This window comes from Schistocerca cancellata, chromosome 9, assembly GCF_023864275.1.
Source record: "Schistocerca cancellata isolate TAMUIC-IGC-003103 chromosome 9, iqSchCanc2.1, whole genome shotgun sequence".
NCBI lineage: Eukaryota > Metazoa > Arthropoda > Insecta > Orthoptera > Acrididae > Schistocerca > Schistocerca cancellata.
The window spans coordinates 438,387,058-438,410,573 of record NC_064634.1 but is presented as its reverse complement, the minus strand read 5'-3'; the positions used below and the strand labels follow the sequence as shown (position 1 = coordinate 438,410,573).

General features: G+C 43.0%; 1 long non-coding RNA gene across 1 annotated transcript in view; it reads left to right on the top strand.

The window, feature by feature from the left end:
• The window catches only part of LOC126101144 (uncharacterized), a 493,850-nt gene that overhangs the window by 442,729 nt on the left and 27,605 nt on the right, over nucleotides 1-23,516 (top strand). The window lies entirely within an intron of this gene.

Below are 23,516 nucleotides of genomic sequence, written 5' to 3'. Positions count from 1 at the left end.
ACTCTTTCCTTAAACAATGCCACAGCGCACTGCCCTGCTCTTACCCTGTTATGAGATTCTTTCATCTTATTCTTCACTCAGCGGGAAACGTTTCCGTCGTGAAAAGCAGGCCAAAGGACCGAGTTCAACTACCGGTATTCGTGACCTCTTTCGATACTAATCTGCTTCAGAGCTCGTACTGCTTCCCATGAAATGCGCATTATCTCAGCACTTTCTACGTCTGATGCATGAAATGACGGGCCAGATCTTCGCAAACTGAGAACTGGATCCCGAGGCTTGCTGAAACTGAACGCCTGTCCCAGGTTATAAGGTTTTCAGAAGTTTTCATTGCGACAGACGCCTTAATTACGCTGTCCCATAAACTTGTTTCTACCACGATATTGGTCTCGTCGTGCTTCGTTTAATTACCATCCTCTACTCAGCAATTTTAGACTTCTTAGTTACCTGGATCTTTTAGTCTGACGTGTAGGTGATGTTCCTTTGAAACTCCCCTCTCCTGTTCCTCGAGTCTGCCCCAGATATTACGACATGCTCCATTCCTAATGCAAAAAATCCGTCACATAAGGCCATCTCATCCAACGGAGATAGGAAACGTTGAGAGAACATGCGTTTCAAGAGGCATCAGCGCGAGCTTGAACATCAAGGAGCGTAGTGGTTCCCAGGATTTGAGCTCAGCTGTAAATTATACCTCGATACCGCCGATAGTGGAATGGACAACTCGGTTCAGTATCTGAGAGCAAACCACTGACTTGGAACATCATTAAATATACATTATCAGCAAGTTAAGTAACTTATAAGTAGATATCCTCGATGTACCGAAGCTCTTAATAAAGACAAGGCTTCTCTTAAAGACTGTTTACCAGCTATGTTCCTTTCAGTGCGTCCTAACACAGTAGCTTCGTAGTTAGCAGCCATATACAATCGCCCCCGCTGGGTGAAAGAACAGTGTACTCAAAATATGAAAAAAGCGTAATCCGCTGAATTACATACCCATATCACTAACTTCGATTTCCATTAGTGTTTGGGAACGTATGCTGTGTTCAAACATCTGCATCTACATCTACATGATTACTCTGCAATTCACATTTAAGTGCTTGGCAGAGGGTTCATCGAACCACAATCATACTATCTCTCTACCATTCCACTACCGAACAGCGCGCGGGAAAAACGAACACCTAAACCTTTCTGTTCGAGCTATGATTTCTCTTATTTTATTTTGATGACCATTCTTACCTATGTAGGTTGGGCTCAACAAAATATTTTCACATTCGGAAGAGAAATTTGGTGACTGAAATTTCGTAAGTAGATCTCGCCGCGACGAAAAACGTCTTTGCTTTAATGACTTCCATCCCAACTCGCGTATCATATCTGCCACACTCTCTCCCCTATTACGTGATAATACAAAACGAGCTTTCCTTTTTTGCACCCTTTCGATGTCCTCCGTCAATCCCACGTGGTAAGGATCCCACACCGCGCAGCAATATTCTAACAGAGGACGAACGAGTGTAGTGTAAGCCGTCTCTTTAGTGGACTTGTTGCATCTTCTAAGTGTCCAGCCAATGAAATGCAACCTTTGCCTCGCCTTCCCCACAATATTATCTATGTGGTCTTTCCAAATGAAGTTGTTCGTAATTTTAACACCCAGGTACTTAGTTGAATTGACAGCCTTGAGAATTGTACTATTTATCGAGTAATCTAATTCCAACGGATTTCTTTTGGAACTCATGTGGATCACCTCACACTTTTCGTTATTTAGCGTCAACTGCCACCTGCCACACGATACAGCAATCTTTTCAAAATCGCTTTGCAACTGATATTGGTCTTCGGATGACCTTACTAGACGGTAAATTACAGCATCATCTGCGAACAACCTAAGAGAACTGCTCAGTTTGTCACCCAGGTCATTTATATAGATCAGGAACAGCAGAGGTCCCAGGACGCTTCCCTGGGGAACACCTGATATCACTTCAGTTTTACTCGATGATTTGCTGTCTATGAACTACCTCAAAGAAAACGATTTATAGGTAAACAGACAACACAGATTTAGAAAACATCGTTCTTGTTGAACACAATTAGCTCTCTGTTCATACGAAGTAATGAGTACTGTCGACAGTGTAACGCAAATTGATTACATATTTCTAGTATTTCTAGGTTTCCCGATTGTTTTTGACACTCTTCCTTACAAGCGACTTCTAATCAGATTGCGTGCTTTAGGAGTATCGTCTCATTTGTGCGGCAGGATTCGCGAATTACTGTCAGATATTTCACAGTTCCTAGAAACTGATTGAAAGTAATTGAGAAATACAGAAGTGATACCTGGCGTTCCCCAAGGAACCTGCTGTTCCAACTCTTTGCAAACGATTTAGGTGAGAAACAGAGAAGTCATCTTAGATAGCATATAATTCTATCATTTACCGTCTCGTAAGGTAATCAGGTTATCAAAACCAATTGAAAAATGTGTTAGACAAGGCTATCTGCCTGGTGCGAAATGTCACATGTGAATCTAAATAATGAGAAGTGCGAAGTCATCCAGATGAGCATTAAAATGAATTTATTTAACTTCTAATAAAACTTAAACTGGAACGATCACATAATTAATTTTGTAGGGAGAGCGAAACAAATACGGGCGAACACTTAGAAGATACAGTAGATTTACAAAAGACATTGCCTGCACTATGCTTGTACACCCTCTAGTGGAGCATAGCTGCACGACGTGGGATCCACATCAGACGGGACTGACAGAGAACATCGATAGAGTTCAAAGAAAGGCTGCTCGTTTTGCACTATCGTGAAACAAGGAAGAGTGTGTTACGGATATGATATGCAACTTGGGATGGCATTCATTAGATCAAAGGCGCTTTTGATTGCGGTAGGATCTTTTCATGCAATTTAGAAAAGCTAATTTATCCTCCAAATTAGAAAATATGTTGTTGGTGCCCATCCACATAAGGAGAAAGACCATCGTAATCAAATAAATCAGTGCTCGCACTGAAAGATGAAGCGATCGTTTTCTCGCGTGTTGTTAAGTGGGACGCTAGAGGAATAGCTGGAACGTGGTTCGATGAAACAACTGCCGGGTACTGAATTGTGAATTTCAGAGTAGTCATATAAATGTAGGGGCAGAAGGTATTTCAATGCTATTTCATTGAAAACTTTCAGTTGACAGTAATAAATATTATAAAAGGAGTACATAACTGTAGAAGAAGGACGAAAGTGTGTGCACGTGTTAAAATATTGGAAAGGAATATTGACGAAGTGATGTTTTGAGGGGGAAGGAACCAAATGTTTTAATATATTTTTAATTTCTAAATAGGTACAAATAAAGTGTTTAGAACATCAGCGTTGTCACATCCAGTGATATGGGCAGGAGGCAACAAGGCAGATGAATCATTGCTGGTGAATCTTTAATGACGTTTCGTCCAGAGATGCGTTAGGTATATTAATGTTGTGCTTCTGCATATTCTGCAGTGTTGTTATTTCCACGTTATGCTCAATATTTCGACGACCGAGCTTTCCGTCTTCTTCAGGTACTGTGATGTTTGCTATGTGTACCCACTGGTCTCCAACCAGATTGCGAACTGTTGTTAGTCTCACGTCGCTGTTTACAGCTTCGTTGTTTGATTCTACTTTTATTTCAGAGTTCGCGCTGATATTCTGTCAAACGCAAAATCTCTCGTTATTTTTCCGCTGTGATGGATGTAATCGTCGGCGCGATTTTAATCATTTGAGTGCGTCCGATATTTGAATTGAAACCTCTATTCCCTGTTTGTTAATTCTCTGACACCCTTATTTCGATAGATTCCTTAATTATTCTGTTCCAGAAACTTGTCATTTATACCACAATACTTGTCTCATCATATTTTATTTCGTGGTTATAATCGAGGCAGTGCTCGGTGAGAACTGATTTGCTTGGTTCCTTTAGTTGGCTGTAGCGCTGATGTTCCTTTCGTCTCTCTTCGCCTGGTCTAACAGTCTGCCTCACGTAAGACATGCTACATTCGTGAGGAAACTGATACACACTCGCCTTTCGGAGACTTAGATCGACTTTATCATTTCATAGAATACGTTTTATCTTACTTCAGGAAGCGAAATAAATTGGCTGTCATGTACCCGTAGAAGTCTGCCGATTTTTCTGGATACTGGACCGGCATGTGGTAGGTACGTTATTTTGGCTTCTATTCTTCCGTTTGGATCTCAACAATTTTTTCAGGCGTACTTGATTTTGATGGCATCGCTCATTCAGTTTGATGACCTCAGCATTCGTCTATTCAGAACGCTAATCGGAGGTTATGTAATTCCACGGCAAGGCTGTCTTTGTCTGGAAGTCTTCGATCTCTATCGATCAGATACTTCAGCATGTAGTTTTGCACACGTTTCGTTCTCTCACCGCTAAGCAGGCATTTCGCTGGGCTGGTTTGTACACCGACGTATGTTTATAACTATAAACATTTTTTGAGTTTCAGTGGTTGCATAAAGAAAATGACGTCAACTTTGTAATGTGCTGCAGGCAGAAGTTTCAAGTATGTGTGCTGGTTGGTTGGTTGGATGAAAGTTTCGGAAATTTGAGATAAGATCCTATGGGATCAAAGTGCTGAGGTCATCCGTCCCTAAGCTTACGCACTACTAAATCTAACTTAAATTCATTTACGCTATGGACAAGACTCACACCCATGCCCGATGTCCTACTTGAACCTCTCACAGTGAGAGCCATGCGAACCGTGACAAAGAGCCCCTGAGCGCGGCTACCCCAGGCGTCGATTGGATGATTAAAGGGACCAAACTACTTGGTCATCATCCTCGAGCATACATACATGACTATAAATCAGATATTGTCTACCGCGCAAAACCCAGGGGAGGAAAACGGCAAGGCCTACGAAAGGTCAACGAAGGCTAGATAAGGGACCAAAAAGAAGAAAGGGGAGAAGCAGGATAGATACCCTATCTAGGGAATGGCCGGATGACCCAAAGAGCAGAACGCAATGAAGGGACAAACATCCTCCTCTCCCTTCCACTTACCAGAGGTACCCCACTCAGAAATTGCCTAGGAACGACTATCAACATGTACAGGGCAAAAGAAGAACAGATAGCTGTAGATGAACAAGTCGAACAGATCGTGTGAGAGGGTGGAAGGAAGAGTGAAAGAGCAGTTAGGGTAAGGACTCGGGTGGACCACCAAGCCTAGACAGCTGCAGCTAGGTCTGGGCAGAGAAGGCCAACTCCTCACTGGCCAGATAATGTTAAGTGCCCTTCACGCATAAAAAGTAAAATTAAATCAGCTGCTGAACGATCATCTCTTAATACCAGGGGTGCGAGTAAAGGAGATTAAGAGTCCGCCACAGGGCGGCTTGAGTGGGACAGTCCAGCAAAATGTAGTTCACTGTCAAATGGGAGCCACAGAGACAGTGGGATGGGTCCTCACGACAGGGTATAACCAATGTGGAGCCAGAAAAGGACGGTAGAGTTCTTGCAAGAGGACTGCGTATGGGACCTCCACATGTTTTTAGTCTCCTTCATTATTCATAGTTTGTTTGATGAAGTCACAGGGAGCCATTCCGAATTATAGATTCCCAAAACTAGACGTATAATACCGGTCAGAGATCTTCTTCCGGAATACCTTGGAAGAAAGTGTCCTGAGAAGCTGGAGAAGCTGGAGGAGAGTGTTTTGCCTCTGACTGGAGATGAGCACCAATGTCCCCGATGGGTGGGAAGCCACTGAACAGAAAGCTGGTGTAGGGTGTATCTTTTTCTTCCTCCCTCGCGTATTTCTTCATTTTGTACAAGTCCTCTTACTAAGAAGGGATGACACGAAAAGAGGGCAGTGATTTTTACCAGACACTCCTGTGAAAGCTTTCGTGGTTGGATATGAGATTTCGGAATTAGTGATTGAATTGAAATTTAGCTCCAATGGGAGGATCAGATACAAAGAATCATCTGACTTACGCAACGTCATAGGACTGTCTGGAAGACCTGTAGTCTCATTGCAAAAATATTAGCAATTGTGCCATTGCCTGTTTAACAAAGGCATGCTGTGACCATGTCATTTTAAACTGAAATACTGAAATAAGGAGAGAATAATTTGAAGGCATCGGATTTTCAAATCCTCGAACTAATCATTCAGGAAAACGAGGCTCTTAGGTAATTTTGGACGTGCAATTTGCACTAATAGCATCGACAGTTTCTGTTGCCCAAATGCGTCTCTTTTTTATCGGTGTAAGGGGACAGTCCTGCTGACAATCTGAAGCTGTAGTGAGAAATATGGATAAATATGAAATATAGTAATATTTTAATCAAATTATTAGAACAACTGATTTAATTAACTCAAATATACATTGCGATTTTTCCGTAAAATTTTACACATTAAGAAACGTTACCCGACCTGTAATGATAAAGGCGTAAAACAGAGGTGTGTGTCCTTTAGAGCAGCGAAGGAGACATAGAAAAATCATACAATTGCTTAACCAAAATGTATCACAGTTAAATGTTCTTAAACGCATCTCGTCGCTGCTTTATCGATATGGAGTTGGGAGAGGGGGAAGCAGCAAGCGGGGAGCCCCCAACGAACAGGGGGGCAAGCATGGTTGAGCTGACCTGAGGGTCCACTCTAGAAGGTATAACAGGGGAGATTACCAAAAGGTGCGACGTCGTCATAGCTGTAGCACATGACATTGTTGTACATGCTAGGTGCGATCACTCATTTGTTCTTGGTGTCTTGGTAAGTGAGTTTGTCCAGAGTTATTAATTCTTGTATCTTCATCTCTTTCTGCAAAACAGTGCAGTCTGGTGAGCAAGGAGAATGGTGCTTTCCACAGTTGCCGCAGATGGAGGAAGAGCACAATGAGTGTTTGCATGCAGCGCTCGTCCACAATCTCTAGACATTGCGTGATTCCAGTGCGAAAACATCTACTCAAATTTGTATCACTTGAAGCAGCACATGGAGGGGGTGGGGGGGGGAATACTGTTTCACATCGCATCGGTGTACCATCGACCTTTTCAAGCAATGAATCAGCCTCAAAATCCAAGATGAAGGCACAGGTAGCGACCCTACTGTCACTTGGCAGCCTCTGTACATGATGGACAAAGTGTAAACCCCATCAAGCATATTGAGACTGTTATGGGATGTGACAGTCATCGGTATGCCACTCACATTATTAGAAGCGAGCAGTTCCCGTGACTGGGCTGGGGATGCTGCTTTGATCAAAACTGAACCACTCTTCATTTTGGAAATCGCTGCAACTTCCCCAAACTTGTTCTCTGTAGTTTCTACAAAGAATAAAGGCTTTGTGGCCAAGAAGGAATCCCCATCAGTCCACATGCAAAGTAAGTATTGCGGGGGGAGGGGGGGGGAGTACTTTTCTGCTTGCCATTTAGCCCAAAATTTATCCCTCGTCGTATCCAGGGAGGAGAACATTTCAGGATCACAGCGCTCTGCGTTACAACAGGACTGTCCTTTCATAGAGATTGCTCAGGCCATATGGCCATATGCGGGAGATAACTTCATCTACTCATTTTGTGGCTCTTCTGTCATGGTGCTACTCACTCTGAATGGGGCCTCTCCATGGGCGCCATTCAGCTTCAGCAATAGCTACCTGGCCAGTAATGCGTTGCTCAGAGTCTCCATGGTGTAGTCACGGTAGGAACATACTTCTTGGCATATATGAGGAGTTATCAACTCAGGCACCAACTGTGCGATACCTGCGTGGTTAGTGGGCTACCACCATGCAGGTACTTGACTACTCGCCCCCTACTCCCCCCCCCCCAAACCCACCTACAACAGAATGACCTTACTAGATGGAAGGGGGCAAAGGTGGAAAGGCACGGAGGTGGAGCGTAGACCATATGGACGACCTTCTTTCCACGATCTGCTGTTCTGAAGAATTTTGGAAATTGGTGGCAGTTTTAACCCATCAGTGTGGACAATATATTTGTTTAACGAAAAGATGTAAAAAAACTCCAGAAGTGGAAACTCTATTCCTAATCATAAACCTGGCCCAAGCAGCGTCTATACCAAGAAATCCATCTGATGAAGAGGCAGAGGTGGATAAGGATTGTGGAAGTATAAGCTTGTAGCACAGAAAGGAAGAAATGCTGGAAAGGCGGGTACATCGTGGTAGCCAAGCACGTACTCAGAAAAACAAGTTGTGAGCCCTCTGGTAGAAGTATTAACTTTTATTTCTCTACTCTTCCACTTATAAAAATAGAGTTATGGTCTACTTCATAGATTAAAACAGGTCCATATATCGCCACTAACAACACTGCCCCTTTTATATACATTAATTATGAGCATTCCATGATGACCAGTCATTTGTTATCTCCAGACACTCTGCAGATAGAAGGAAGATACAAAGAATCATTGTATGATCTATAAAGTCAGTCAAGTAAAATTCTGTGAAATGATAAAAGAATTATACATAAAGGAACATGCAACAGTTGCACTGTCACTGTCAGTAATGCAGAATACGAAGGGTCAATAGCGGTGAAGGTGCTGTAAGTGAACTGAAATTCTCTTTCTTTTCACACGTAAGTATATTCCCCACATAAATATCCGTTTTGGCGGATTTTATAGTTGTATTCATTAGTATAAGTTGTATTATTTTCAGTTTCCAGAAACCTTTGTTTTTTTAAATGCTAACACAGCTTAATTTTCAGTATTCATACAGAGTGGAGAAGGTTGGTGGGGTGGGTTGAAACGAAAACTGATACCAGTAGGTACCTTTAATTTTGTTTATTTTTATCATTATGTAAAAGTTGTTTAAGCCTTACATTCTTCGTATGCTCTCTTTTTCCGTCGGCCACTGGTTAGTAGAATAGTTGAAAGGAGTGACGATATTATGAAATGCTCATGTGATGTTCTTTTGATTTATATTTATTTACGAAAAAAAAGTTAGTATGATTTTTGACTGGTCATGACGAATAGAGGGAAGACAAAATCTAAATTATCTGGCAGAAGGTGAGGGCATAGTGCCAGAACTAGTGGTACCGGAATGCTACAGGATAACAATGGCAAGAATCGTAGGCCGAGATTTTCCATAAGGACTACGCCTCGAGAAAAACCGTAATATAGTTCTATCTGATCTGAAAGACTGAAGTTATGGGAAGAGTGTGACAACTGATCGTGGGAAACTGATCGCTGGAAGCTCTGTTGAAATCTCGAGTTGCCATGCATCGTGTCAAGCTGATACCACAACACAGACAACAAGGTATAGAATCAGACTCACTGGAATACTGAATGTCATTATATGATGTCCACCATTGAGTCCAGCTTCTGCTTTGGCGGTCAAATTGACTCCAATGTGTCTGTCAACTAGCGGGTGAAAGGTTACAGTAAACAACGAGTCTCTAGCTCAATATCTCTTCAATTCTTGGGGTACCAAATGCGATATTCTAGCAGGATAATGCAAGACCACATGCGGCACTTTTCACCCCAAACGCCTTGAGGTACGTACAGATCCATGACAAGCATTTCTGGTCCCCTTGTTTGTAATATCCGGGATGAATATGGGGCGTACACTTTCATACCAGCCTGCAGCCACCATAAATTGACACAGCATGTGTTTCTGGCGAGGGGAGAAATTCCTCAAAATAATATTCAAAGGTCGTTTGCTTCCGTGACAGGCTGGTCGCTGTGGCCAAGCGGTTCTAGGCTCTTCAATCCGGAACCGCGCTGCTGCTACAGTCGCAGGTTTGAATCCTGCCTCGGGCATGCATGTGTGTAACGTCCTTAGGTTGGTTAGATTTAAGTAGTTCTAAGTCTAGGGGACTGATGACCTCAGATGTTAAGTCCCATAATGCTTAGAGCCATTTGAACCATTTTTTGCTTCCGTGACCCAAGGATGACAGAGGGCGTATTCGTTCCAATTGAGGGCTGATGAACTTCTGTTCCCAATGGAATAGCAGTTTCTGAGTCTAATACCTGCTATGTGATGAATATCGTTACAAAAATTGATAAATAGCAGAGTGATGATCTACAGCTTAGCGATTTCGACTACCAAATGAAATTGCAAGTTATTGTAACCAGTAGCAATTTATTTTTAATTGCGGCATCTGTTTTGTAGGATTTAACGTTCATAATCAGGCAGATTCTTGTCAATAAGCAGTGTATGCAGTGTTTGTACGCCTTTTGGGCAGCCTATGTTATTGTTTAATAGAAGAAGACAAAAATAACAAAAAACTATTTTACCATAAGGCTCCAAGTTATGTGGCTATACACAGATGCCATTCCAACTTAGACATCCGTCGTAGTGTGATAGCAACTTACTAACAGCCTCATCACAGAAGGTAGCCACATTGCTTACCGCCAATTCTCTACAGTGGTCTGCAGCTCACTCTCTGTGCCAAAGAGCTGTCTGTCGTCATAGCCACCAGTTCATGTGACCAGAGGGATCAAAGTCACAGGGAGCGAGGTCCGGGCTGTATGGTGTGTGATCAAACACTTCCCATCGAAAACACGCCAGGAGCGTCTTCATTGCTCCTGTAGTGTGTGGCTGAGCATTGTGATAAAAAATAAAACGCGTGGCAGTTACGTTATGTGGGCTTCATGAAGTCAGGCGGAACTCCTCAGCAGGCACTTCACACTTGGGGTGAAACACTACTGTTCGAGACAGCTTTGTGTGCTCACTCTGCACCCAGAACTGAAAAGTGCGGATTGATGCAATACATGTGAACACTACACAAGACGTCTGTGAAAATATTTGTAGGATTTTCAGTGTGGTTTTAATTTCTAGACCGATCGGAAGTTGAAACCATAAACAATGGCCGTCTTATATAACTGTATTTACAGCTGTATTAACGTTCACCTTTGGAATCGAACACTTACATACAACTTTCAGTCTACATCTAAATCTACATCATTGCTCTGCTATTCACGATAAAGCGCCTGGCAGAGGGTTCAATGAACCACCTTCATGCTGTCTCTCTACTGTCCCACTCTCGAACGGAATGCTGGAAAAACGAGCACTTAAATTTTTGCTGTGCGAGCCCTGATTTCTCTTATTTTATCGTGATGATCATTTCTCCATATGTAGGTGGGTGTCAACAGAATGTTTTCGCAATCGGAGGAGAAAACTGGTGATTGAAATTTCATTATAAGATTCCGTCGCAATGAAAAACGCCTTTGTTTTAAAGATTGGCACTCCAATTCACGTATCATGTCTGTGACACTATCTCCCCTGATTAACGATAATACAAAACGAGCTGCCGTTGTTTGTACTTTTTCGATGTCATCCGTCAGTCCCAGCTGATGCGGATCCCACACCGCTCAGAAATATTCCAGAATAGGGCGGAGAAGGGTAGTGTAAGCAGTCTGTTTGGTAGACCTGTTGCACCTTCTAAGTGTTCTACCAATGAATCGCAGAGTTTGGTTGGCTCTACCTACAATATTAACTATGTGATCGTTCCAATTTAGGTTATTTGTAATTGTAATCCCTAAGTATTTAGTTGAATTTACAGCCCTCAGATTTGTGTGACTTATTGCGTAATCGAAATTTAGCTGATTTCTTTTAGTACTCATCTAAATAACGTAACACTTTTCTTTATTCAGGGTCAACTGCCACTTTTCACACTATACAAATATCTTATCTAAATCATTTTTCAATTAGTTTTGATCATATGATGGCTTTACAAGACGGTCTGCAAACAACCTAAGACGACTACTGAGATCGTCTCTTATGTCGTTAATATAGATCAGGAACAATAGAGGGCCTATAACACTTCCTTGGGGAACGCCGGATATTACTTCTGTTTTACTCGGTGACCTTCTGTCTATTGCTACGAACTGTGACCTTTCTGACAGGAAATCACGAATCCAGTCGCACAACTAAGGCGATACTCCGTAGGCACGCAGTTTGGTTAGAAGACGCTTGTGAGGAACAGTGTCGAAAGCCTTCTGGAAATCTAAAAATATGAAATCAATTTGACATCCCCTGTCGATAGCACTTATAACTTCATGAGTATAAAGAGCTAGTTGTGTTTCCCAAGGACGATATTTTCTGAAACCGTGCTGACTATATGTCACTAAAGCGTTTTCTTCGAGGTACTTCATAATTTTCGAATACAGTATATGTTCTAAAACCCTACTGCAAATCGACGTTAGTAATATAGACCTCCCCTTTTTGGGTATTGGTATGACTTGAGCAATTTTCCAGTCTTTAGGTACGGATCTTCCTGTGAGCGAGTGGTTGTACATAATTGCAAAATATAGAGCGATTTAATCAGCATACTCTGAGAGGAACCTGACTGGTATACAATCTGGACCGGTGGCCTTGCCTTTATTAAATGATTTAAGCTGCTTCGTTACACCGAGGATATCTGCTTCTATGTTTCTCATCTTGGCAGTTGTTCTTGATTGGAATTCGGTAATATTTACTTCGTCTTGTTTCGTGAAAGAGTTTCGGAAAACCGTGTCTTATACTAAACTATTGTTCTGGTTGTAGTAAACTAGTGCTACGGTTTTCGTCTTCTGTTACCACACATACCTAAGATAATGCAATTATCTAACACGGGAAACAACCATTAATAGTCCATCTGACGATGAAGGAAGCAATCCCATAAAAACATAGTGTCATTTGATCGTAAGAGTCAAGCCAAACTTAACCTTGAGTTTTAACCTCTGCAGTATTATTAGTGTCGATAGTTTTATTTCAACGTATAACTAACTGTACAGAGTGCGGAACAGAATATCTCACGCAGACCAGCAGACCGTGAAAAGGCGTGGCCACATCTGGCGCGATCGACGCCGCTTGCAGTGCCAGGCATACCGTGCATCTAGGCGCGCCACACCACACTGCGCCGCAGCTGTTCCGGTGAGACCACAGCCCCTGAGCTTTACGCGCTAAAGGCTCGTAAGGCCTGAGAAAAGCGTAATATCGGGCGCCGGATCTCTAAAACCTCCTTCCGGGCTTACGTGGTAGTAAAAGAAAGGCGAGTAAAACAGAAATCTCGCTCGGTCAAAGTCATCTCCACGCCTCGCGGGGGTCTCCCTAGGCCGGGCGTCACCTCGGGGATTCCCCCCCTACCATGGCCGGCTACCCTCTCTCCCCTCCCCCCCCCCTCTTCCACCGCGCAACTCGCTGCCCTCACTCGGCACTGCCCCTTCTCCGGTTAGGCGTCTCTTGACCCCTGATGAGGCCGTCCGCCTCGCACTGCTTTATTGCAGAGCCTCGGGAAGTCGGTCGGTGGTGGGAGGGTGGGGGTAGGGGCGTCACATTGCTCTTCTTTCCTCATTCGCGCTCCAGGCGGCCTGCGTACTTGGAGTGCTGATAAAGACAGAAGGAAGGAAGGAGACGCGGGCTACAATTCCCGCATGCCTCGTCCGGAAGCGAGCAACCGACGCGCGTTGCAGGGGTGCAATATGCGACGTCATTCATACCACAAAGAGGGTGTGGCCCAGTTCCTCCAAATATTCGCGCTGTTTATGTCCGTGTCCCACTTCTCTATTTCTTTTGTATGAACTTATGAACTTCCTCCTACACGTTCCTTGAATTGCGTCGTGAACATTGGGAGATTATTGTTAGCCAACAGATCAGGTCGTATTGGACAATGCGAAACACGAAACCATGCAAGACTGAGAGATGAATCACACGTAGATCGAGCCACGAGGCGGATTAACGACTGTTGGTCCGGTAGACTACTATTCCTGTGATTCTGAGGTACACTTCCTCGCTAGTTTGGGAAATACTTGTGTAGTAGCTGTAGTGCACAAAGGAAAAAGCACTTGGTACACTCGCTGTAGTAGTGTTTAGCAAGCATAGATTTGCTTCTGGAAGAGTTCGAGTGGATACAACAACAGCCAAAAAGTATTATATCATTTTACTGAAGTTTGAACAATCTGAAGTATTTAACTTTAGAAACAATCCATGTCTACATCTACATCTACATCTACATCTACATCTACATTTATACTCCGCAAGCCACCCAACGGTGTGTGGCGGAGGGCACTTTACGTGCCACTGTCATTACCTCCCTTTTCTGTTCCAGTCGCGTATGGTTCGCGGGAAGAACGATTGTCTGAAAGCCTCCGTGCGCGCTCGAATCTCTCTAATTTTACATTCGTGATTTCCTCGGGAGGTATAAGTAGGGGGAAGCAATATATTCGATACCTCATCCAGAAACGCACCCTCTCGAAACCTGGCGAGCAAGCTACACCGCGATGCAGAGCGCCTCTCTTGCAGAATCTGCCACTTGAGTTTGCTAAACATCTCCGTAACGCTATCACGGTTACCAAATAACCCTGTGACGAAACGCGCCGCTCTTCTTTGGATCTTCTCTATCTCCTCCGTCAACCCGATCTGGTACGGATCCCACAATGATGAGCAATACTCAAGTATAGGTCGAACGAGTGTTCTGTAAGCCACCTCCTTTGTTGATGGATCTACCAATGAATCTCAACCTGGTAACCGCCTTACCAACAATTAATTTTATGTGATCATTCCACTTCAAATCGTTCCGCACGCATGCTCCCAGATATTTTACAGAAGTAACTGCTACCAGTGTTTGTTCCGCTATCATATAATCATACAATAAAGGATTCTTCTTTCTATGTATCTGCAATACATTACATTTATCTATGTTAAGGGTCAGTTGCCACTCCCTGCACCAAGTGCCTATCCGCTGCAGATCTTCCTGCATTTCGCTACAATTTTCTAATGCTGCAACTTCTCTGTATACTACAGCATCATCCGCGAAAAGCCGCATGGAACTTCCGACACTATCTACTAGGTCATTTATATATATTGTGAAAAGCAATGGTCCCATAACACTCCCCTGTGGCACGCCAGAGGTACCTTAACGTCTGTAGACATCTCTCCATTGATAACAACATGCTGTGTTCTGTTTGCTAAATCTCTTCAATCCAGCCACACAGCTGGTCTGATATTCCGTAGGCTGTTACTTTGTTTATCAGGCGACAGTGCGGAACTGTATCGAATGCCTTCCGGAAGTCAAGGAAAATAGCATCTACCTGGGAACCTGTATCTAATATTTTCTGGGTCTCATGAACAAATAAAGCGAGTTGGGTCTCACACGATCGTTGTTTCCGGAATCCATGTTGATTCCTACCGAGTGGATTCTGGGTTTCCAAAAACGACATGATACGCGAGCAAAAAACATGTTCTAAAATTCTACAACAGATCGACGTCAGAGATATAGGTCTATAGTTTTGCGCATCTGCTCGACGACCCTTCTTGAAGACTGGGACTACCTGTGCTCTTTTACAATCATTTGGAACATTCCGTTCCTCTAGAGACTTGCGGTACACGGCTGTTAGAAGAGGGGCAAGTTCTTTTGCGTACTCTGTGTAGAATCGAATTGGTATCCCGTCAGGTCCAGTGGACTTTCCTCTGTTGAGTGATTCCAGTTGCTTTTCTATTCCTTGGACACTTATTTCGATGTCAGCCATTTTTTCGTTTGTGCGAGGATTTAGAGAAGGAACTGCCGTGCGGTCTTCCTCTGTGAAACAGCTTTGGAAAAAGGTGTTTAGTATTTCAGCTTTACGCGTGTCATCCTCTGTTTCAATGCCATCATCATCCCGGAGTGTCTGGATATGCTGTTTCGAGCCACTTACTGATTTAACGTAAGACCAGAACTTCCTAGGATTTTCTGTCAAGTCGGTACATAGAATTTTACTTTCGAATTCACTGAACGCTTCACGCATAGCCCTCCTTACGCTAACTTTGACATCGTTTAGCTTCTGTTTGTCTGAAAGGTTTTGCCTGCGTTTAAACTTGGAGTGAAGCTCGCTTTGCTTTCGCAGTAGTTTCCTAACTTTGTTGTTGAACCACGGTGGGTTTTTGACGTCCCTTACAGTTTTACTCGGCACGTACCTGTCTAAAACGCATTTTACGTTTGCCTTGAACATTTTCCATAAACACTCAACATTGTCAGTGTCGGAACAGAAATTTTCATTTTGATCTGTTAGGTACTCTGAAATCTGCCTTCTATTACTCTTGCTAAACAGATAAACCTTCCTCCCTTTTTTATATTCCTATTAACTTCCATATTCAGGGATGCTGCAACGGCCTTTATGATCACTAATTCCCTGTTCTACACTTACAGAGTCGAAAAGTTCGGGTCTGTTTGTTATCAGTAGTTCCAAGATGTTATCTCCACGAGTCGGTTCTCTGTTTAATTGCTCGAGGTAATTTTCGGATAGTGCACTCAGTATTATGTCACTGGATGCTCTGTCCCTACCACCCGTCCTAAACATCTGAGTGTCCCAGTCTATATCTGTCAACAGGAATGCCATTTATATATTTGCTGGTGTCGCTGTTCTTTATTACTTAGGCCTATCAATTGATACAATGCAGAATGATAGTCTCACTGGAGTCTGCAATTGACTATGAACATAGTCTCACCGGAGTCTACAGTTGACTATAAACTTCAGTACAGTTTCTAGTATGATAAAAGAGAAAAAGTAAATTAAATTAAGTGTATTTCAATTTTTTCTATTTTAATCTGATAATTATATATATGTACTCGCTTCGGCGGTACATATACTAAAATTGGAACTAATTATATATGTGTTGTGTTTCACTCTAGAATGTCGTGTTCCCAGTTGGCACAACTTTGCCACAGGAAACGCGAAAGAGGTCGAAGACGTCCGTTTTCTGGTCGGCTCCCTTTCGGTGTCAGAAGGAGGCTAGTTTTTCATTACGCAAAGGATTCTATTATTTGGAAAAGAACAACCCGGATTCCGTTACGTAATCAGTATGAATTTTCTAATTACCTAAGGGACCTTTAACAATGAACAATAAAAAATTGCATTTGGAAATGAAATCATTAATAAATGGGGTGTCTATGAGTTGTATAGAAAACACGTAGCGGCCTTGTGTCTACGACCAGGATGCCACAGTATTCTCTGCTGTAGTAAAGGCTGCTTGACATTTATAAAAATAAGATGACATGGAGGTAAAGAACAAGGAAGAGAATAGAATAAGAAATCTGTTAAACACTATTTATTTCAAACAATTCTCACAAGCAATTAGGGTTTATTTATAAACAGTATAACTTACAGAAGTAATTTTCTGTCTGTGTTGGTGCGATCAGATTTCAGCCTGTCCTGTATTCGCTTCTTGGTTCACAAATTACACTCATTACTTTTCTCCTTCCTTCGAGACAATTCTTGCACCGTTCAACACATTCATAACAATAACTTGCCGATTTACAGTATCGAACATAAATTACTTGAATTTTATTAATTAATAACTGTTGTCTGCACGCTGGCAAGACCGCTCACTTTTATGGCTGAAAGACGGCCTTCTTTACGCTTTCACATTACAAGAACCAGTACGATAAAATCTGAAGATCTACACAGGTTTTTAGCGTCAAATTTTTTATTTAGATCGAAGCGGAACGCTCAGTTCAGCTTCTCTTAAAATGTTTCTTTGAATGCGCAATCGATGTATTGGCGTTCGCGCTGGTTGCGCATCTTTACAGTTACGTAAATTATATGAAACAAATGTCTTTCAAAGAATATGTCTCATCTCATCAGTTGATCATTTAATACACAGCTAGGTGAATGCCTTTCCAAGGGTGCTGACAGATTTCATACGTCGGAAAGCCCAATAATATTACAAGTTCTGACTCCTAACACAGCTCGCGCTGCTGGACCTGAAGTAAGACGATGCTGTCACCTAAGGCGATGATTAACGAATGCGGCTGAGAAGCGCTGCGATCTGACGTAAGTACTCTTCCAGCAGCGTCGGGTACGAAACCCCTTGAAGTCGTGTTGTGTCGTGGTCTTTCATTCGTTGCTGCGTAAGGCAGCGGTTGTCCTTACTTCCGTTCGTATCGTGGGCTACCAACTTTACAATAGGACCTCGTTCTTCGGGCAACATCATGATACCCAATCTCCTCCTCAGAAAATACGCTACACATACAATGAAAATGGGATAACGCACAAAGTTTACATTATTCATTGACAGGTGGCGCTCGCGACTTACCTCCTTTAAAAAGGGCGTTTAGTCTCACGCAACTTTCAATGTGTGCTATGGCATGCGGCCGTTGCATGAAGATTCAAGGGAGTTCATGCACCGGCGCAAAGTAACGCATGCGTCTGCCTTGTGCGCAAGGGCTACCGTGCGTAGGCGCTGGAGTCTCCCCATCCCAGGCTCGGAGGCAAGTACTTCAGCTGTGCGATAGTCCGCGGCTCTGTTCACTTGCTGCCTTGCTTCATTACGTCTCACAGTTAAAAGATTCAGTTTTTGCCACAAATTCGGATTTGATGGTGTGTAGGTATAACGGCCAAGTTGTCTATCCAGAGGGAATCTGGGAAAATATTATCGTGTGTTTCCTTATTTGTGGCTTGTTAAATCCTTTGATTATAGAGATAGATCTAAACGAAATAAAAGTCTACAGTTCTTTACAAATAATAGCCTTGAAGCAACAAAGCCAAAATCGTAAAATATAAAACTTTCATCCGTACTTCCAAGGAATCCTAGCTGAAGAAGAGGTGATTCTGGAGCCTTCGTTGTGCCTAGTGAGCCGTACTTGTGTCCGGCTTTTCAAAAAGCGCGCCAGGCGGAGTGCTTTCGCTTCGCGTCTAGTGTTTGCGGTGGCGCTTTCGGTTTGACGCGCTGTTTGGATCGCTACCGCCCTCTGGCGGGAGGTGGAGCAAGTGTACGGTCGTGTCACGATCGAGGAGTACGTGCTGGGCTGCGACTGAGAGAGGTGGTGGCGCGAGCGGGGCCCTGCTGTTAGGGGTCGTCAACTGCTCGCCACGTGCTTTGGCCGACCTCTTGGCTGTCAGGGGCTAAGTCTGCCTTACCCGCATGTACGTGGCTCATGAAGCTTAGAAGCCGTGGTGCAGGAGATCAGCGCGTGGGACCGTATGTCTTCTTATCGGCCGTTGAAACCACTGGCAGCGGTTGGCTCTGACGAGCATTCGGAAGTGCAACTTGTTCCCGGCGCTGTGATGGAGTGTGAGAACATGTAACATGTAAAAGGGGTTTTTCAAGTTCTAGTGAAGTGTATGAGTTTCTTCACCAGTGGTTTTGTTGGGGTCTTCCCACCACAGTTTTTGTTTGCCTGTCCGCGGGGATGTGGTAGTTGCTTCCTGGTCGGGCCGTTTCATTCACACCTCAATTGGGTGACTTAGGTTCGGTGTCGCGTGTCTGTGTGGTTCGGAGTCTGTGCAGGCACCGCCCTTGCTGCGTCTTCTGGTTTAGAGTAACTCGGGGAGTTGGCGGCTTGCAATGGAAGTTTTGGGGCTGATCTACTATGGTCCTGTAGACCACCAGTAACTATTACGCCTATTGTGATTTGGGCCCCTTTACACGTGTCACTCCCTCACCGAGCTAAGGAAATTTTTTTTTGGGAATTGCCTTTAATATGAAGGTTTGTGTGCTGGCTTATTCACATTTATCTTGTAACAAATATAAGTTATGTAACTGGCGAGAGACAACTATTTTTCCTTAGTACAAGCTAGCTCTTAAAGTTTTTTTGGAATTGTTCCCTTATCGATATAACAAGTTTAAAATCTTCTTATTGTTAAGGTCAAACCTTGCAATATCCTTTTGAAATTGTTTTGAAATTACTTTTTTAAAGAAATGCCAGACTTAAAAAAAATATTACTGAGAAAGCCTTTAAAAAAGATAACCTTATCAATGTGCTTGTTTTCACCAGAACCTCCTGGCCCCCAACTTCCACGATAACGTTTTTGGAATAACATGTGTACTTAAGTTGTTTTTTGTGAATCGCACTAATTGACGGTTCACCGAGGTCGCACTGGTTTCTCTACGCACGGTTATGGTTTAAGAATAGTTTGCGTTGACGAGAGCAAATGTAAGAACACTGAAATCGTCGTTAGACAAAGGTCATTGAATAAAAGCCTGGAATTTTAGTTAAAGAACCTATTACGAGAATGGAGTACAATAGTTATTTATTTTTTAACGTAATCCCCCACACGTATTACGCATTTATACCAGTGCTGGATAACTGCGCAATCGCACGTGCTAATAATTCTTGGGGGCGTGTGCATAACCAGATATGGGCTGATACCTGGACTTCCTCATTATCAGTTAAACTTGAGCCACAAACAGCTTCTTTCAGTGGGTTTAAAATGTGATAATCTGAAGATGACAGGTTCAGGGAGTACGGAGGCTGCGGCAAGTAGATGAACATCAGGTCTCCCTGCAAACAGCCACTCACCTTTCCTTCATTTCTGATGTCAAATGTTTTGGGACCCACTTCGCATACATTTTTTTGGATTTCAGTATCCTATGAATGATATGGGAGGGCGATTAGGCAAAAACGTTCATCGTTGATGTCACTCATCATAATACGCCTGTTTCCCGTATCAGCTTATCCATTATCGCAACGTTTCTCTCCGCACAGATAAGCGTCATGTGCGTGGTGAATCTTCAATACTTGTTACACCCCGTTTGAACTTAACCGCCCACTCGTTCACCGGTGTTCGACTCGAACAACTTTCACCATATTGCACTACCATCCGACGGTGCATTTTGGTTGGCTTCAGCCCTTAACTAACAGAAATCTAACGGCACTCCGATGTTCCACGTTGAAGCAAACCCGCAAGGATGCCGCCATTTTCTTTCACAAATTCCCAGCATCCCGTTCTCAAAACATGTGTGCCAGCCCCATTTGGTAGTAGTTCCAGGAAACTATCAGAAAATAACAAGCACAAATTTTGTCAAAGTTTTGTGTTGTTTAGTCAGCTTCTCCGGTTTCTTATTAAATGGGCCTTGTATTTGAAGTATCTGCTTCCATTGTTGTAGGGCTATGGGCCTCACACAACTTTGTATTTTTCGTCAAATACCTCCTTCCTGCACACTTCAGTATATCGAGCAGTATTCAACCTATCATCAGTATAGTCTGCAGATTGATGTTGTAGTGGTCTTCAGTCCAGAGACTGGTCTGATGCAGCTCTCCATGCTACTCTTTCCTGTGCAAGCTTATTCATCTCCAAGTACCTACTGCAACCTACATCCTTCGGAATCTGCTAAGTGCACTCATCTCTTGGCCTCCGTCTATGATTTTTACCCTCCACGCTGCTTTCCAGTACTAAATTGGTGATCCTTTGACGTCTCAGAACGCGGCCTACCAAACGATCCATTCTTCTAGTCAAGTTGTGCCACAAATTCCTGTTCTCCCCAATTATATTCAGTACGTCCTCATTAGTTACGTGATCTACATATCTAATCTTCAGCATTCTTCTGTAGCACCACAATTCGAAAGCTTGTATTCTCTTCTTGTCCAAACTATTTATCGTCCATGTTTCACTTCCATACATGGCTACTCTCCATACAAATACTTTCAGAAAAGCCTTCCTGACACTTAAATCTATACTCGATGTTAACAAATTTCTCTTCTTCAGAAACGCTTTCGTTGCCATTGCCAGTATACATTTTATATCCTCTCTACTTCCACCATCATTAGTTATTTTGCTCCCCAAATAGCAAAACTCATCTACTACTTTAAGTGTCTCATTCCCTTATCTAATTCGACTACATTCCATTATCCTCGTTTTGCTTTTGTTGATGTTCATCTTATATCCTCCTTCCAAGACACTGTCCGTTCCGTTCAACTTTTCTTCCAAGTCCTGTCTCTGACAGAATTACAATATCATCAGCGAACCTCGAAGTTTTTATTTCTTTTCCATGGATTTTAATTCGTACTCCTAATTTTTCTTTTGTTTCCTTTAGTGCTTGCCGGCCGAAGTGTCCGTGCGCTTCTAGGCGCTACAGTCTGGAGCCGAGCGACCGCTACGGTCGCAGGTTCGAATCCTGCCTCGGGCATAGATGTGTGTGATGTCCTTAGGTTAGTTAGGTATAATTAGTTCTAAGTTCTAGGCGATTGATGACCTAAGCAGTTAAGTTGCATTGTTTGCTGTATATTAAGATTGAATAACATCGGGGATAGGCTACAACCCTGCCTCACTCTATTCCCAACCACTCCTTCCATTTCATACCCCTCGACTCTCATAACCACCATCTGGCTTCTGTACAAATTGTAAATTCGCTTACTGTATTTGTCCCGTGCCACCTTCAAAATTTGAAAGAGAGTATTCCAGTCTGGAGATTAAAGGTAAACAAAGACCGCTACCTTCCCCTGCATCACTACAGGACTGCATTTTCAGAAATACACACATATTCCTAAATTCTTTGACTACTGACAGTAAAAATTAAGCAGAGACAAAAGACTTAAGTATTCATGAACCTAGCTTAATTTAGCATGGAAGGATTCTAGGATTATATTAGACTACGTTGGTGTAAGGAAAGTCATTAGGTAGTGATATAAACCCATACAGATAGCGGTAGTACAGCGTACACAAGGTATAAATGGAAGTACATTGGCGGAACTATCATTTGAACAGAGAAGATTCGTGTGAATAGGTTTCCGACGTGATTGTGGCCGAGTTCAGTGTCTTAATCAGGCGGACTTTGACTTCAGACTATATTTCTGCTCAAATGCTAATTATATTTGACTTAGTAAACTTATAGTAGGAAGGGTCTGGACACAACAGGATATTATCTTGTGAGGAACACTCAGCGCTTTGAGTTAGTGCGCTGTTTTCTTTTTAAGTCAGTGTCAGATCACTTGAAACCACGTGGATGCCACCGCCATTGGTAAAATAGGAAGGCTAAGCTGAAACCATACCGCCTTCCAAGAAGTCTGCGGAGATGATCATCCAACAAGCGCCGAACAGCCAATCCCTCGCCCTCGCATGAACAAAAAATGTGGTAGTGATATGCCACATCTGTAGGATACAAGCGCCAACTAGCTGACACGATAAAAAATTAATGGACATGAAAATAAATAGACCAAAACCGCCAGGCGGATCAAGACGGCCAAGCGGCAGTCAATAACATAACCCAGACTGGATGTGTGGCATGCATGGGAGATAGCCAACACAGTGCGCTGAACAACGCTCGAGGGAAAGCATACGCCCAACCACCGAGTTGTAAATACGAACAAGCATCTCAGATGTGAGAGCGAATGATCACAATCAAAATTTGTGCCGGTCCGAACTCGAAACCGGATCTCCTGCCTTAAGCGAGCGGTCACCTTAACCGTGTTTTATTATTATTATTATTATTATTATTATTCACAAAACCACAGCACGCCCTTTCAACACTATAACTGACCTGTAAAGAGCCTAACTGCCGTCCTACCATGCAACGGGAAGTAACATCAAAATCAAAGTAAGACCACTTCCGGCACCCTTCAATATTTAGAAAATACACTACTGGCCATTAAAATTGCTACACCAAGAGGAAATGCAGATGATAAACGGTTATTCCTTGGACAAATATATTATACTAGAACTGGCATGTGATTACATTTTCACGCAATTTGGGTGCATAGATCCTGAGAAATCAGTACCCAGAACAACCACCTCTGGCCGTAATAAATGCCTCGATACGCCTGGGCATTGAGTCTAGCAGAGCTTGGATGGCGTGTACAGGTACAGATGCCCAAGCAGCTTCAACACGATACCACAGTTCATCAAGACTAGTGAATGGCGTATTGTGACGAGCCAGTTGCTCGGCCACCATTGACCAGAC